Below are 14,146 nucleotides of genomic sequence, written 5' to 3' on the forward strand. Positions count from 1 at the left end.
CGGTAGCAGGGTTTGGCCATGTGGCCTCCATCATCGCTCTCCAACAGAGAATGGTTTATGTTTATGAGTTCGTGGCTGGCAGCAAGGCAGCACCTGCGGTAACCTCATTAGTCAGTCCTAAGAGCTCCTGGGATCCTGCTGATCTAGCCTGGGATTTCATCTGGAGCTGCTGGGGACTGCAGAGACGGGCTAGATGGTGGAAGCAGTGTCTTCTCATCTAAATCCACTCTGAGGTTCAAGAAGAGGACAAACGTCTTTGGGCTTCCGATGGCCTCATAAGTCCTTAACTAACCTTAGCTTTCAAGAGTCTTCTCAAGAATCACTACTGCAATGGAAGCCAAGGTGGCGGGTTCAGAAAATAAATTGTACCAGCTATGATTGTGTGTTAAGTGCTGGGCATTGTGCTAAGCCCTTTAGCTGCATCTCCTTAGTGGGATCTGCCCGGCCAGGTGTATCCTGTAAAAAATACGGAATCAGCAATCATAGAAAGACAATGCCTATCTATCATCCATCTATCTATCTATCTATCTATCTATCTATCTATCTATTTATCTATCTATCTATCTATCTATGGTTTCCACTGGAAAATTAAGGGATTGACTCTGAACATTATGTGACTTTTTCAAGTTCATATAGCTTTTATTTTGTTTATTTATTTATTTATTTTTGGTGGTACTGGATGTGGAACCCAGGGGCTTTCTACCTCCAGGCTATACTCCCAGACCTATTTTATATTTTATTTGGAAACAGGGTCTCACTAAGTTGCTGACAGCCTCACTAAATAGCTGAGGCTGGCTTCGAACCTGTGTGATCCTCCTGTCTCGGCCTCCCAAGCGTGGGGATTATAAGCATGTGCCACCACGCCTGGCTTCATATAGCTTTTAAATAACAGGACCCTTCTCATTGCTGCCCCATCCTTTATCTCTCTGAATGTCACCAGGTTTCCTTTCTCCCCAGTATGAGAATTTGCAAACGTTTGGGGTCCAGCTGATTTCGAGTGAAATATGCTCAGAGAGTGGCTCTCTGGGTCCTGACCCCACTTGGTGAATTTAAATTGGCCTGGTAGATTCCAGAACACAGATCTTATCTCCTGTACCTATTATACTCCAATACACATGATAAGCAGGTATTCTCCCAAAGACAGAGGTTTGTCGATTGCCGAGGCCCTCCACCCTGCTCATTCTAGAAACTTTGGTAGCAGCAACAATTCTTATATCAAGGCCGATCCGCAGTAGGCAGCCAAGTTCATCCCTTGGGCATTTATAAAGCTTCAAAAGAGTAAAGGCCAAAAAGCCTCTTGCTTACTTTATGTATGGTTTAGGATAGTGTTTATTTGGAAGCACACATAGGAAGGTATATCAATCAGAGTTTGTACAGAACACAGAATTCTTCTCAGATGGGCTTAACTGAAAAGAATCTAGTGATGAAACAACCTACAGATGGTGGGCAGAGAGTCCCAGGAAGCAACCAGGAAAGCAGAGGAGGCAGCAGGAGGATCCAGTGTGGCTAGACCTGGTGAGAGCTGGCACCGCAGAGGAGGCCTCCTGTGGGAGCAGCCGTCCTGGAGGACACAGTTCCTGCCAGAACCAAGGTGCCCGGGCAAGCGGGCAGCAGAGAGGAGATGCCCTCTTGTCCTCTCACCTCCTGCCAGGGCCTCACATCGGTCCAGCCCTAAGGGAAGCCACAGGACAAAGGAAGCTGGCGATCCCGTTCCCCAGAGCCAGCACAGAGGGACACAGAGGAGGGCTGCAGCGGGAGGGCAGTGGTCTGAAAGGAGAGGTCGAGTGGAGAACAACAAGCACAGGGGCACCTTGGTCCCGCCTGCCCCTCCCAGTGGGCCCCCAGGCCTGGGGGTGAGAAGGCACGCCCGCCCAGCTGGGTGAGGGTGTTTCATGCTCAAACACTGGTTCAAAGGAAAGTCCCTTAGCATCCTTTCCAGGGCACTTGGTGGTGAGGAATGACAGAGACACTTGGGCAGGTGGCATGACCTGAAGGACATGGGGAGACATTCTAGGTTCTAGGACGTACCTGGGCTGCATGCAGTGTGTCAGAGATTCTGGGTAGTATGAGGTGTCCATGCCTTTTTTTTTTTTTTTTTTTTTTTTTTTTTGCAGTACTGGGGATGGAACCCAGGAGCATTCTACCTCTGAGCTATAACCCCAACCCTATTTTTTATTCCTTATTTTGAAACAGGATCTCACTAAGTTGCAGAGGGTCTCACTAAGTAGCTGAGGCTGGCTGCGAACCTGTTATCCTCCTGTCTCAGCCTCCCAAGTACTGTTACAAGCATGCCCCACTATTCCTGGCTTTTTTGCCTCGTAATGATGAGGTCAGTAATCCCCTTCTGTCCATTGTTGGGTTGACTATGTTGGAGGTAGGCACTGGTTTAGACCTTGATTTGGTGCAGGGGCAAGACCAAGTTCAGCAGAGTGTCAGAGGTGGCCTGGGGTGCTCTTCTTCTCAGTCTGTGCTCTGCTGAGCTTTCTGCTGCTGGGGGATCTGCTATAACAGATCCCAGTGTGTATGTAGTTCAAGAGCGAGAGAAACATTTAACAGTCTTTTATTTAATTAAAAATGCTGGATATTGGAGGAATAAATAGGGTGGTGTGTGTGTGTGTGTGTGTGTGTGTGTGTGTGTGTGTGTGTGTGTGTGTGGTTTGCTGAGATTCCGTGGAAAGCAAGCTTGGGAGGCCAGGCTCTATGTCAGGACATGAGAGATATGGTCTTCGCCACAACTAGTATAAACAGAAGCCCTCATAAGCAGACAGGGAGTTATGGGGAGGGAAGCAGAATTTCTAGTTTGATTCCAAGTCTTTTCTAGCCTTGACCTTTAGCTTAGAAGCAGAGAACCAAATGGATCTCCATGATTACTAAAACTCATGAGGAGACCAATGGGGCAGGGAAAGTATTGGGGGACAGTGCTGGGTTAGGGTCCATGGAACCCCAAGGAACTGGCCACCCCTTCATAGGCTATCTACAGCAAAGCCTCTGGACACTCCCGGCCCTGTGGCCTTGTCCTTCATTTCCATTGTTTTGAAGATCAAAGCCCAGCCTCCAAAAGGAACAGCCAAGGACGAAACTTCTTTCTCTTTTAGTCTAGATAATTTCACAGTGAAATGTGAAATTATTATTCTTGTGACTTTTCCATGATTTATCAGATATTTACTTAAAAAAAAAAAAAACTAATCCTAATCCTGGCCTGGGCATGGTGTTCTCAATCTCAGGCCAAGGACCAGGGACTCTACAGGTCCATCTTTGCTGCACACCATCCCCTCACCTCTGCCTGGATCCCACCTCTGCAGCTTCACCTACCTGGGACCTGGCCTCAGCCCTCTGCTCACCAGCCACGCAGACTGCGAGGGCCTTTCCCACTGTGGACGCCTGCTTTTGCTCATCAACACAAAAGGGCCAGGCCAGCTGGTCCCAGGTGGATGGCATCCTCCCTCCACACAGAGCTCACTGGCAGCACCTCCCTGGTCTTTGGCAGTTGTGGTCGGCCCCTGCTAAGGTAGTGATCGTACAGTTCAGGCCATGCCTCTTCAGGACCCACCTCACGGCGCCCTCATCCCTCTCTTGGTGCGCTGGAATACCAGAATGTGCTCTTTCTGAGATTCAGAGTCTCCCCAGGTATGCCTCTCTTAGGCAGCTGCTCCCCACTTTATAAAAATAACATCTCTTCCTCTTTTATGATAATATTAGTCATGCCTACAAACTGGATTCTTATTGTAGAGCAGTTGTGTGTGTTCATTGCAGTTTCTAAAATCTGTCCTCTAATCTTGCTCTGAATAAGGCCCAAACATGGGCAGATCGTCCTAAACTCAGGAGCGACAGTACTAATAGCTACCACTGATCCATCATTTGCCCTTTTCCAGGCACAGTGCTAAGCTCTTTAACTTATAGTGTGATTTAGTGACTCGCCCAAGGAGTCGAGGCAGGTCTGTTGTCTGGAACTCACTCTCTTCACCACCGCACTGAAGGTCCTCTCTGCCTTCTCTCACTTCACCTGCCTATACTCTTCCCTACAGCAGCCCCACCGAGGTGCTCGAGGTCACTTTCTGAGGCAGGTGTTGGTCCACCCTCGCCTCTGGCTCCAGGCCGTAGAGTCCATCTCCAGCACACAATCATCTCCATCGGTCGGTGATGCCCAAGGATTCCTCCCCACGCTGCCTGGCTCTTTCATTGACTCAGCAGTTCTCTCACTGTACTGACTCCTCACCCCTTGAAGGCAGGGTGTGTGTGTGTGTGTGTGTGTGTGTGTGTGTGTGTGACTAAGGATTGAACGCAGGGGCATTCTACCACTGAGCACTCTTCCAGCCACCCCTTTTTATTGTTTGTTGTTGTTTGTTTGCTGGTAGAACTAGAGATTGAACACATTCTACCTCCAAGCTACACCCCCAGCCCTATTTTATTTTTTGTTTGGAAACAGGATCTCCCTGGGTTGTTGAGAGTCTCACTACATTGCTAAGGCTGTCCTCAAACCTGTGATCCTCCTGTCTCAGTCTCCCAAGTACTAGGATTGCAGGCATGCACCACTAAACTTGGCTCTGAAATAATTTTACTCACAACACTTCTGACACCAAATGTGTGGGCTTTGCCCCCATATCGATCAATTCTCCAACGTTCTGGATACCCACTAGGGATTTTATAATTCAATTCAATTCTGACACTAACAGTCTGAATTTAGCAACAAATTCTACAAGTTAAAGGACTCACGGCTGGGTGTGGTGGCGCGCGCTTGTAATCCCCATGCTTGGGAGGCGGAGACAGGAGGATTGCGCTGGTTCAGAGCCAGCCTTGCTGGCTTAAGAGACCCTGTTTCCAAATTAAAAAAATAGCCGGGCGTGGTGGCGCACGCTTGTAATCCCCGCGCTTGGGAGGCGGAGACAGGAGGATCGCGTAGGTTCGAAGCCAGCCGTGCTGGCGTAAGAGACCCTGTTTCAAAAATATAAAATAGGTCTGGGAGTGTAGCCTGGAGGAAGGAGGGCTTCCAGGAACCCCAGTACCACCAAAAAAAAAAAAAAAACAAACCAACAACAACAAATTAAAAAAATATATAAAAAATAGGTCTGGGAGTGTAGCCTGGAGGTAGGAGGCCAGTACCACCAAAAGGACTCAGACTCACAGATTGTCCCCACTTCAAATACCAGTCCCAGGTCACATGCTGCCACTTGGTGTGTGTGTGTGTGTGTGTGTGTGTGTGTGTGTGTGTGTGTGTGGGGGAAGTACTGGGAATTGAACCCAGGGGCATTCTACTTCCAAGCTACACATCCAGCCCTATTTTATTTTTATCCTGAAACAGAGTCTCACTAGACTGATGAATCTCACTACTTGCTGAGGTTGGCCTTGAACCTGAAGTCTTCCTGTCTCAGCCTCCCAAGTACTGGGATTACAGAGGTGCGCCACCAAGCCCAGCGTGGGCCCCTCATACTTCTGACCAACCAACTATAAATTTGTAGCTTCCCACAACAATCTACTAGAACTACAGGGAAATGCTATACTTGCTGTCTCTGGTTTGTTATAAAGGATCAGCTCAGGAGCAGCCAAATGGGAGCAGCACAGAGGAAGGTACTGAGAAAGGGACGTGAGCATCCCTGCCGTCTCCAGGCAAGCCAGCCTCCCTTCTGCACTTTGATGTCTTCACCCACCCAGAAGCAATCCAACCCCTCTTTATAGAGTTTTATGGAGACTTCAGGGCATGAGCATGATAGTTTAAATCCTTGACCATTGGTCTTTAACTCAATCTTTGGCCCCTCCTTAGGGCACCAGCCCCCATCCTGCAGCTACCTAGGGGCTCTTAAGCACTAGTCACCTCATTAGCATGCAGAAGAGCCTCAGGAGACTCCATGGGTCTTAGGAGCTGTGTGCCACCAACCCAGGACAAAGACCAAATATATATTTCTTTTTATATATCATATAAAAATACCAGGAACTGCACATCTCCCTGACTGCCTCCTCCAGGGAAGTGGAACAGGTGTGCAGTATAGAGCCTGTACTTACAGACTATTCTTGATTCAGAAGGTCTGCACCCAAAAGAAACCAGCCTCTATCGGGGTGACCTGGCTTACCCTGAACTCTGGGCGAGCTCTTCAGTATTGCTTGGGAATGGCAGAAAAGGAGTGCACGACTCCAACTTCAGTCCTCTTCTCTATCTCTGTCTTCATTCCCCACCATCATGTAGCTTTATATGACATCCACCTGTTGGTTCCCAAATTAAATCCCAACTTGACCCAGGCTGCTTCCCTAAGTTCTAGAATTATACAGCTAAATACCTATTTGACATCTCTTCTAGAATATGGGGTAAATATAGATAAATACATCCCAAATCAAACTCCTACTTCTACTGTCCTCCAACACACTCTTCCCTCAACCTCCCTATGTCTATAAACGGCAACTCCATCCTTTTGTTTAAGCCCAAAGTCTTGGAGTCATTTTTGTTTCCTCTGAGCAGTTCATTTTTATGCAAACAAGCCATCAGCAAATCTTGTTGGCAATTTCTTCAAAACAAACCCAGAATTTAGTCAGGCACGGTGAGGCTGAGCCAGAAAGATCACAGGTTCAAGGACAGTCTCAGTAACTTAGCAAGGCCCTTTTTCAAAATAAAAACTAAAATGGGAGAGGGGTGTGGCTCAGAGGTAGAGTTTGTCTGAGTTCAATCCCCAGAATAAAAGATAAATAAATAAAAATAAACCCAGAACCCAGATCCAAAGACCTCTCTCCACCATCTTTTGCAAGAACCTCCAACTAGTTTCTGCTTCCAGCCTTCCTAAGCCCCCTTCAATCTATTCTCAACAGTAACCACATTGATGGCTTCTACATACACCAACTATGTCACCCCTCTGCTCAGATCTCTCTGGTGGCTTCTGGTCTTACTCAGAGTAAAAAGTCCTTCCCGTGGCCTTCCAAGCCTTGTGGTGATTTGATCCTGTTCCTTTTCCACCATTCCCCTGCTGACTCCAGGCTCTCTCTGCTCCAGGCACATTAGCCTCACTACTATTCTTCCGTCATAATGGGCAGAGCCCCGCCTCAGCAACCTCACCCTTACAAACTCCTCTGTCTAGCTTCAATACAATGCTCTATCCCTTGCACCCTCATGGCTAGCTTCCTCATTTCAAGTCCCCTAAAATATCACTTAGTAATCAGAAGAGCCTTCCCTCACCTCTCTGTGCTAAAGAACAATCTCATCGCCCCAAGCTCTCTTGCCTCCCTTTCCCTGTGTGTTTTTCTCTGGAGCATTTACCATCATCAGATATAATTGCAATTGTTTATTAATCATCTGCCTGTCATCTCACACACACACGTGTGTGTGTGTGTGTGTGTGTGTGTGTGTGTGTGTGCACATGCTCAGAGATTTTGTCTACTTTCCCAAAGTATCCTCAACACTTACAATACTGCTTGCCATGTTGTGGGTGCCTGATAAATATTTATTAAACAAATGAATGAGGTCAGACACATCCTCAAGGGTAGTTCTGAATCAGATGGAGTATTGGATATGCCTGACTCTGTAGGACTTCAAGGTGGCCCAGGTTTGAGTCATTTCTATCATCCAAACTCATGGAAAATACACAGATCTTCCTGGTTCTGTGGGGTGTGTAATAGCATGTTGTCAAACTTGGGGGTAACAGCTGTTGGAACTCTGTGCTAATAGAAGTAAAAGCGAGCAAGAAAAAAACCCCAAAGTTGAATTTACTAACTTTCCCCCCATGGATAATGTGACATGGCCATTATCATGGAGGTTTCAGAATCTGCCAGCCCAATCTATGCATGATTTGCCAGGCAATCAGTTAAAAAGAAACAAACAAACAAAACTCCTGAATCCCAGGTGCCACATGTCTTTGAATAACCCCCCTTCTTGAAAGATGCATCAATTCACAGCAAAGAGCCTTTATTTATTTATTTTTTCAGGTCTGGAGATGGAACCCAGGGGTGTTTGACCTCCAAGCTACACCCCAGCCCTATTTTTTATTCTTTAGTTTGAAACCAGGTCTCACTGAGTTGCAGAGGGCCTCACTAAGCAGCTGAGGCTGGTAGCGAACCACAATCCTCCAGTCTTAGCCTCCCGAATGCTGGGATTACAAGCGTGCGCCACCACGCCTGGCTCGAAAGGGCCTTTTAAATGAATTTTGGAGACCAAGTTTGGAAAGCACAGGCCGCAGGATTTTGAGGACCAAAATCCAGAAGGCTAGTTCAGGGAAGGTGGTGTAGACATCATAGACATGGTGTCCTGGATGCATGTGCCTTCCAGCACATGGCAGATAGAGGGTGACAAGAGTCAGAGGAGAGGAGTCCACTGAGTGACCTCTAGTAGTTTTATCTTTCATTGTCCCCAGTGCCTGCGGCTCTTTGGAAGTTGGAGTGTCTAGTGATCTGGTTATAGATTTTCCTCTAGCCTCGCTGTGGACCTGGATAACCTGCTTGGCTTTATCCTCCATCCTTAGCATCCTGCCCTCTCATCCTTTTCCTGGCTCTGTGTCGAGAGGTAGGGCACAAAGCAAGCCTGGAGGTGGCTCCTGGTAGTCACTGATGTGGCCACAGCCCCCGACTCCTTGTTGGTGAGAACACCGCCAATTTCCCTGTGCATACACAGACTCATTCACCTTGGAAATTCAAGGGTCAGAAGACAAGTCCCATCTGAGCCTTCTAGAAGCCTTCTAGTGTGCCAGATGTGGTGGCGCACACTTGTAGTCCCAGCATTTGGGAGGCTGAGACAGGAGGATCCAGGTTTGTGGCTAGTCTCAGCTACTTAGTGAGGTTCTCTTTAACTTAGTAAGACCCTGTTTCAAAATTTTAAAAAAATTTTAAAAATAGGGCTGAGGGTGTAGCTTGGAGGTAGAAAACCCCTGGGTTCAATCCCTAATACCAGGGGGTTGGGGGAAGCCCTGCTACCACATGGCCTAACTCGCCCATCCCTCTCCACCACCTACCACCCATAGAGACAGAGTGGGCCAGAGGAGGGAAGATGAAATAGGCAGCTCAGAGATGTCTTTCTTCCTGGAGAACAGGACTTAGCACAGGTCCACTGGACCAGAGGAACAGCACTGGCCTGGCCTTTTCTTTGTCTCTTCGAAACTGGGCTGAGGTATTTACGTTTGAGGGTAGGCCTGCCAGCTTTCACAAACAAAAATAGAGAACACCAAATTTCAGATAAACAATGAATAATGTTTTAGTATAAGCTTATTCCACAAAATATTTGAGACATATGTATATACTGAAAAGTGATTCCTTGCTCGTCTGAAGCCTGAATATTGGAATTGGGGTTTCTGTATTTTATCTGGCAATTCTATTCCCATGGTTCCTAAACATTCCAGCACCGTCCAAATCAGCCTGCATGGAGCCAGACCTGCTGCAAGGAGTCCAGGCTCCAGCCCCAGCTGCGCCCTGTGGTCATCTCTGGAGGTCTGGAGACAGCTGGGGCTCGAAGGGCAAGGGACCTTCTGCTTTTCCCTTTCTACCTTTCTGGATGAATTGACTTTTCTCATGAGCATTAATTATTTTATAATGGTAATTACAATAATAATATCGAATTTTTTTTAAAGGAGAAGGGATGGAATACTCCTGAGTGGGCTCTTGGCCTTCTTTCAGTAGGTTGTGCTTAACATGGGAGTAGAGAGAGGAATTCAGTGTAATGAGTGATCTGAGACCTGGACATGCCTTTGGCACCTGTAGAGAAATTTCAGGTCTCAGCTGGTGGAGGCAGAGAGTATGGTGGGGAGCATTACTGGGACAGGCCAGGGGCATTTTTCAGGTTCCCTCAAAATTACTCAGGGACCCACCTTGCTTTTCTATAAGACAGGGACCACAGAAGATCTCGAACTTCATGAGGTCATCAAGGCCAAGCGACATACTCATTAGAGTGTGGGGTTCTGCTGATCTCTCAGGCCTGGCTGGGGGAAGGAGCCTCGGGTCCGTGGGGTTTGCCTTTGAGGTCTGTCTGTGGTATCTGTAGGTCTGCCAGGAAGGACCAAAGCACTTCAGACAAGGTGATCCTTAATAGAGATACTAGTGAGAGGAAGGCTGTAAGACGGTTAGGGAACACAGTCTCACTCCCTCACACATAGGGAGGCTGGCTTCTATATGTCCAAATGTTCAAAAGTTGCAAATCAAGTTACTAAACTCTCCTCCTACCTTGACAAACACATTCACACTGGATCCTACCAGCCAAGTTTGAATTTGAATTTGGACTAGCCAGAGTCACACACTGGAATATGGTAGCCTAAGGAGAGCCAGCCCTGGGACAGCCTCTGACCTAGGGGCACAGGGATCACCACCATGTGGTAGTCCTACCACCCCCAGAGCCAGCCTCGGTCACCCACTGTGGCCTATGGGTGTGCACACCAGTGCTACGGCCCACCCCTGTCAGCAGGATGGACCATGCTGGCCTTAGGATTAGGCTCAGGGAATTGGCCAGAGCACTCCAGGATCCGAGTACCTGAAGCAAGGCCTGACAGGGGCATGCATGGGTTCCCCTGTGGCCGGGCTGAAGGAAAACTGGGGCAGACCCCCTCACTCGTGGCCACAGCATCACTACTGGTCACCAGACCAGAGCAGGTGCCAGTGGGAGTGCGGTCAGCCAATGAGATCGCGGAGGAGAAGACTCGGAGTTTCCTAGAAGCGTCCTCAGGGTGCCCAGTGCCTGCCCACTGGGGGGCTGGGCGTCTGCCCGCCACTTCGTGCCTCCAGTTCACCCAGGTGTCACCATCTCACACCCCTGACACAGTGACGAGCTTGTTTTCCTCCTCTCACGCTCCCCGACGCTAATCCCCAACCGCCTGTGCCACTTGGCTGGCCTCTTCGACAGAAAGATGACAAAAAGACATTTCTCTGGAATCAGATCCCTCGGCCACCAGAACCTGAAGCCTCCTTTGGGCGACATGAGTCCCCCAGTTACTAGCCTGGTTTCCTTTTACCTCTTCTGGCTGGGGTGTCAGTGGGAGCCACACAAAGCAGAATTATTCATGGCACAAGCGAGAGCTCCCACGCTGCTGTGAGCAAGCCTCTCTTCTCTCCACCTGTGCTCCCAATGCACAGCCTGGACCGGCCTTCTCCACCCAGCCTCACCTGCCAATGGTTCCCAGTGCAACACATGGACTCCAGCCAGCGCCCTCCTCCCCTCCTCCCACACCTGCTCACCTGCCCCTGCTCGACTGTTCTCTTTATATCTGTCCAGTACCTTTCATCATTCAAAGTACCCTTGAAGCCTTGTCTCCATGAAAGGTCCCTAGCACTTCCATTAATCTCCCCGTTTTGTCACCCACGTGGTTGGCCACTTGTGCGCCCCATTTGACCCACAGGTGATATTCATGTTAGCACTTTAAACCACATGGCATTTTTTATTCTTTCCTTGCTACATAAAAAATAATTATAGAAATACAAGAAATCTTAAAGACCACCTAATCCAGCCCTCATTTTCTAGAGATGAGGAAACTGAAGGAGAGGAAGATGTCATAACCTACCCAGGCTGACCTGCTGGGTTTGGCAGAGCTGGGCGTGTTGCTCCAATGACACTCAACCCCTTGCCCTAACCCAGGACTTGTCCGTAACCCCCGCCTCCCCCCTTCGTGGGGTCTGTGTCACCCAGGCGAAGGGGCAGTCATAAAGTGCAACCACGGAACATCAGCTGGGCTGGTGGCGCTTTCCCACCGACTCGCAGGACGAGGCCTATAGCTGCATCCCTCCTCTCTATATTGACTGTTTTTCAACTTATTTGCATCTTTATTTCTCTGTCTTCTCTCTTTTCTTTTTCTTCTCTCTTTTTTTTAATGGTACTAGAGATTGAACCCAAGGGCATTCTACCAATAAGCTACACCCCCAGTCCTTTTTTGTGTGTGGTAGTGGGGATGGAACCCAGGGACATTCTACCTCTGAGCTGCACCCCAGCCCTATTTTTTATACTTTATTTTGAAACAGGGTCTCACCAAGCTGCAAAGGGCCTCACTAAGTAGTAGGTGAGGCTGGCCACGAACTGTTATCCTCCTGTCTCAGCCTCCCAAATGCTGGTATTACAAGCGTGCACCACAACGCCTAGCTTCCCCCAGTCCTATTTTATTTTTTATTTTGAAACAGGGTCTCACTAAGTTGCCAAGGATCTTGCTAAGTAGCCGAGACTGGCCTCAAACCTGCCATCTTTCTGTCTCTATCTCCCAAGTAGAGGGATTACAGCATATGCCACCTTGCCCAACTAAATTCTTTGTGTTTTAATAACCATGGGGCAAAAAAGTCATTAACATAGGTCACCCAGAGTTCCTCGGATTGTGTTTGATTCCCTGCAGTCTCCACCTGGGAAACTTCAGGAAGTCCTTTTCTTCAAAGGGAATAGCCCTATTCCTGCTCACCGGCAGAGAGGCCGGCTCCTTTTGCTGCCAATACCCGCCATGCTTTGCATTTTCCTTTTGGAAGCAGAGTGTCTTAGCATCCGTCTCCCCTCAGAGAGTGTTGCAATACCCCAACTAGAGTAGCCCAAGAAAGGATCTAAGTTTAGAACCCTGCTCAACAGAAGTTGTGACAAAGTACGCAACAACCTGGGGGACCAAAGTAAGGCCCCTAACTCTAAGTAAAAGCCCTGGTTCAAAATCAGCCAGCACAGGACAGAGCCAACGTTTTTTCCTCCTTCCCTTCCTCCCTGGTTGTCCTGCTCATGGCAAGAAAAACAGAATAATGAGCCACGTCGGAGTGTCACCCGAGCAGCTCCGGAAAGACGTGGGCAGACGCCTGGCCCGGCCGCTGACTTTCTCTGTTTCTGGTAGAGACTTTATAAATATTCGGGAGTTTGATCTAAGGCTGTTGGTGGGGAAGAGAGGGGAGCTGCAAAGAGGGAGATAACTCAGCCCACAGGGGGCTCTTGGCCCTCTCTCAGGCCTGCTTTTCATTAGTGTTGCCAGGGCAACGGCTCATCTGCTGCAGACCTCATCAAGGCCTGCAAAACCTCCGCGGCGCAGTCCGCTTTCCGTTTCATAGTGAATCTGTGGCCATCCATCTTCCAGCCCCCTCCCTCACCCCAGCACCTCCTCGCCTGCGCGCCCTGCCCTGCCCGCGCAAGAGAAGATAATTAAAGCAGGGAGAGAAACTGCTGTGGCAACTTCTGAGGCCAGCCTGGAGAGGCGGAGCCTTGATCCTGCCGCAGAGGCTGTGTGTGATTTGCCCTGAGGACTGTTCAAAGCTGGGGAGTCAGGAGCCACCATATGACCCATAGCAGCACTCTGACTCCAGTCCCTCCCCCGGGTATGCACTCAATCCTGACCCCCCCCCTCCCCGACCTTTCCCCTCTACACACACCTTTATTTTTGACCAAGGCAAACATTTGCAAAGTTCCCAAGGAACAGCTTCGCTGGCCGTTGCGTTTATCAGTTCCAGATGCCCATAGCGGCCTGAGCCCGTGTGCTGCTGGGGTCTGATCCAAGCTGTCCAGTGGGTTCTAAAAGGGTGCTGTGGGGGAGGTGGGGGCGCGTGTTTACTGATACAGTGTGAGAGTGGGCAAGCCGACTCAAAGAGGACGGCTGGGTTTGTGACCCACTTGGCCAGGTGGAGGGTGTGTACCCACAGGTTGTAACCCCATCTTGCAGACACTCCCCTTCTCAGCATTTACCCATGGGACTCCGGTCACCCCATCAAAGTCGGCGCCTCACACCAGCCTCCAGGGAGCCCTGCTCTGCTATATGCCAGATCCAGCAGAGAACCCTGCAGGCAGGGGGCCCCCACTAATGTCTACTGCGAGTCGGGTCCCCTTGTGGGAGCAGAGCAGATCAGGGTGCTGCAGGGCTGGGGCTGGGTTTTCTGGGTCATCTTGCTAACTTTGCTTTGTGCTGGGAGCAAACCTGAGCCCAAGCCTCTCCCAGCTCCTCCTTTCTGTGGAATGCAGATCACCCCAACCCTCCTGAGAGATTTGTACTCTGAGCCCTTGAGCAGGCCCGGAGGAGCTGCAGACTTCTGGCTAGAACTAAAAAGCCAGAGATCCTCCCCCAGCCGCAAATGGAGCGGCTCATTGGGGCTCACACAGGGCAGCCCCTTGCCTTCTGGCCTCTGGTTCCTACTGCTCCCACCAAACTCGGCCCTAATTCCTCTGCTGGCCTGAGCAGGAAATTCCCTTCAGCTTGTGAGACGGGCCGTATGAGGGAGAGTTCATCACATCCATCTCCCTGACATATAGAATCCC

This window comes from Muscardinus avellanarius, assembly GCF_963383645.1.
Source record: "Muscardinus avellanarius genome assembly, chromosome: 12".
NCBI classification, from domain to species: domain Eukaryota; kingdom Metazoa; phylum Chordata; class Mammalia; order Rodentia; family Gliridae; genus Muscardinus; species Muscardinus avellanarius.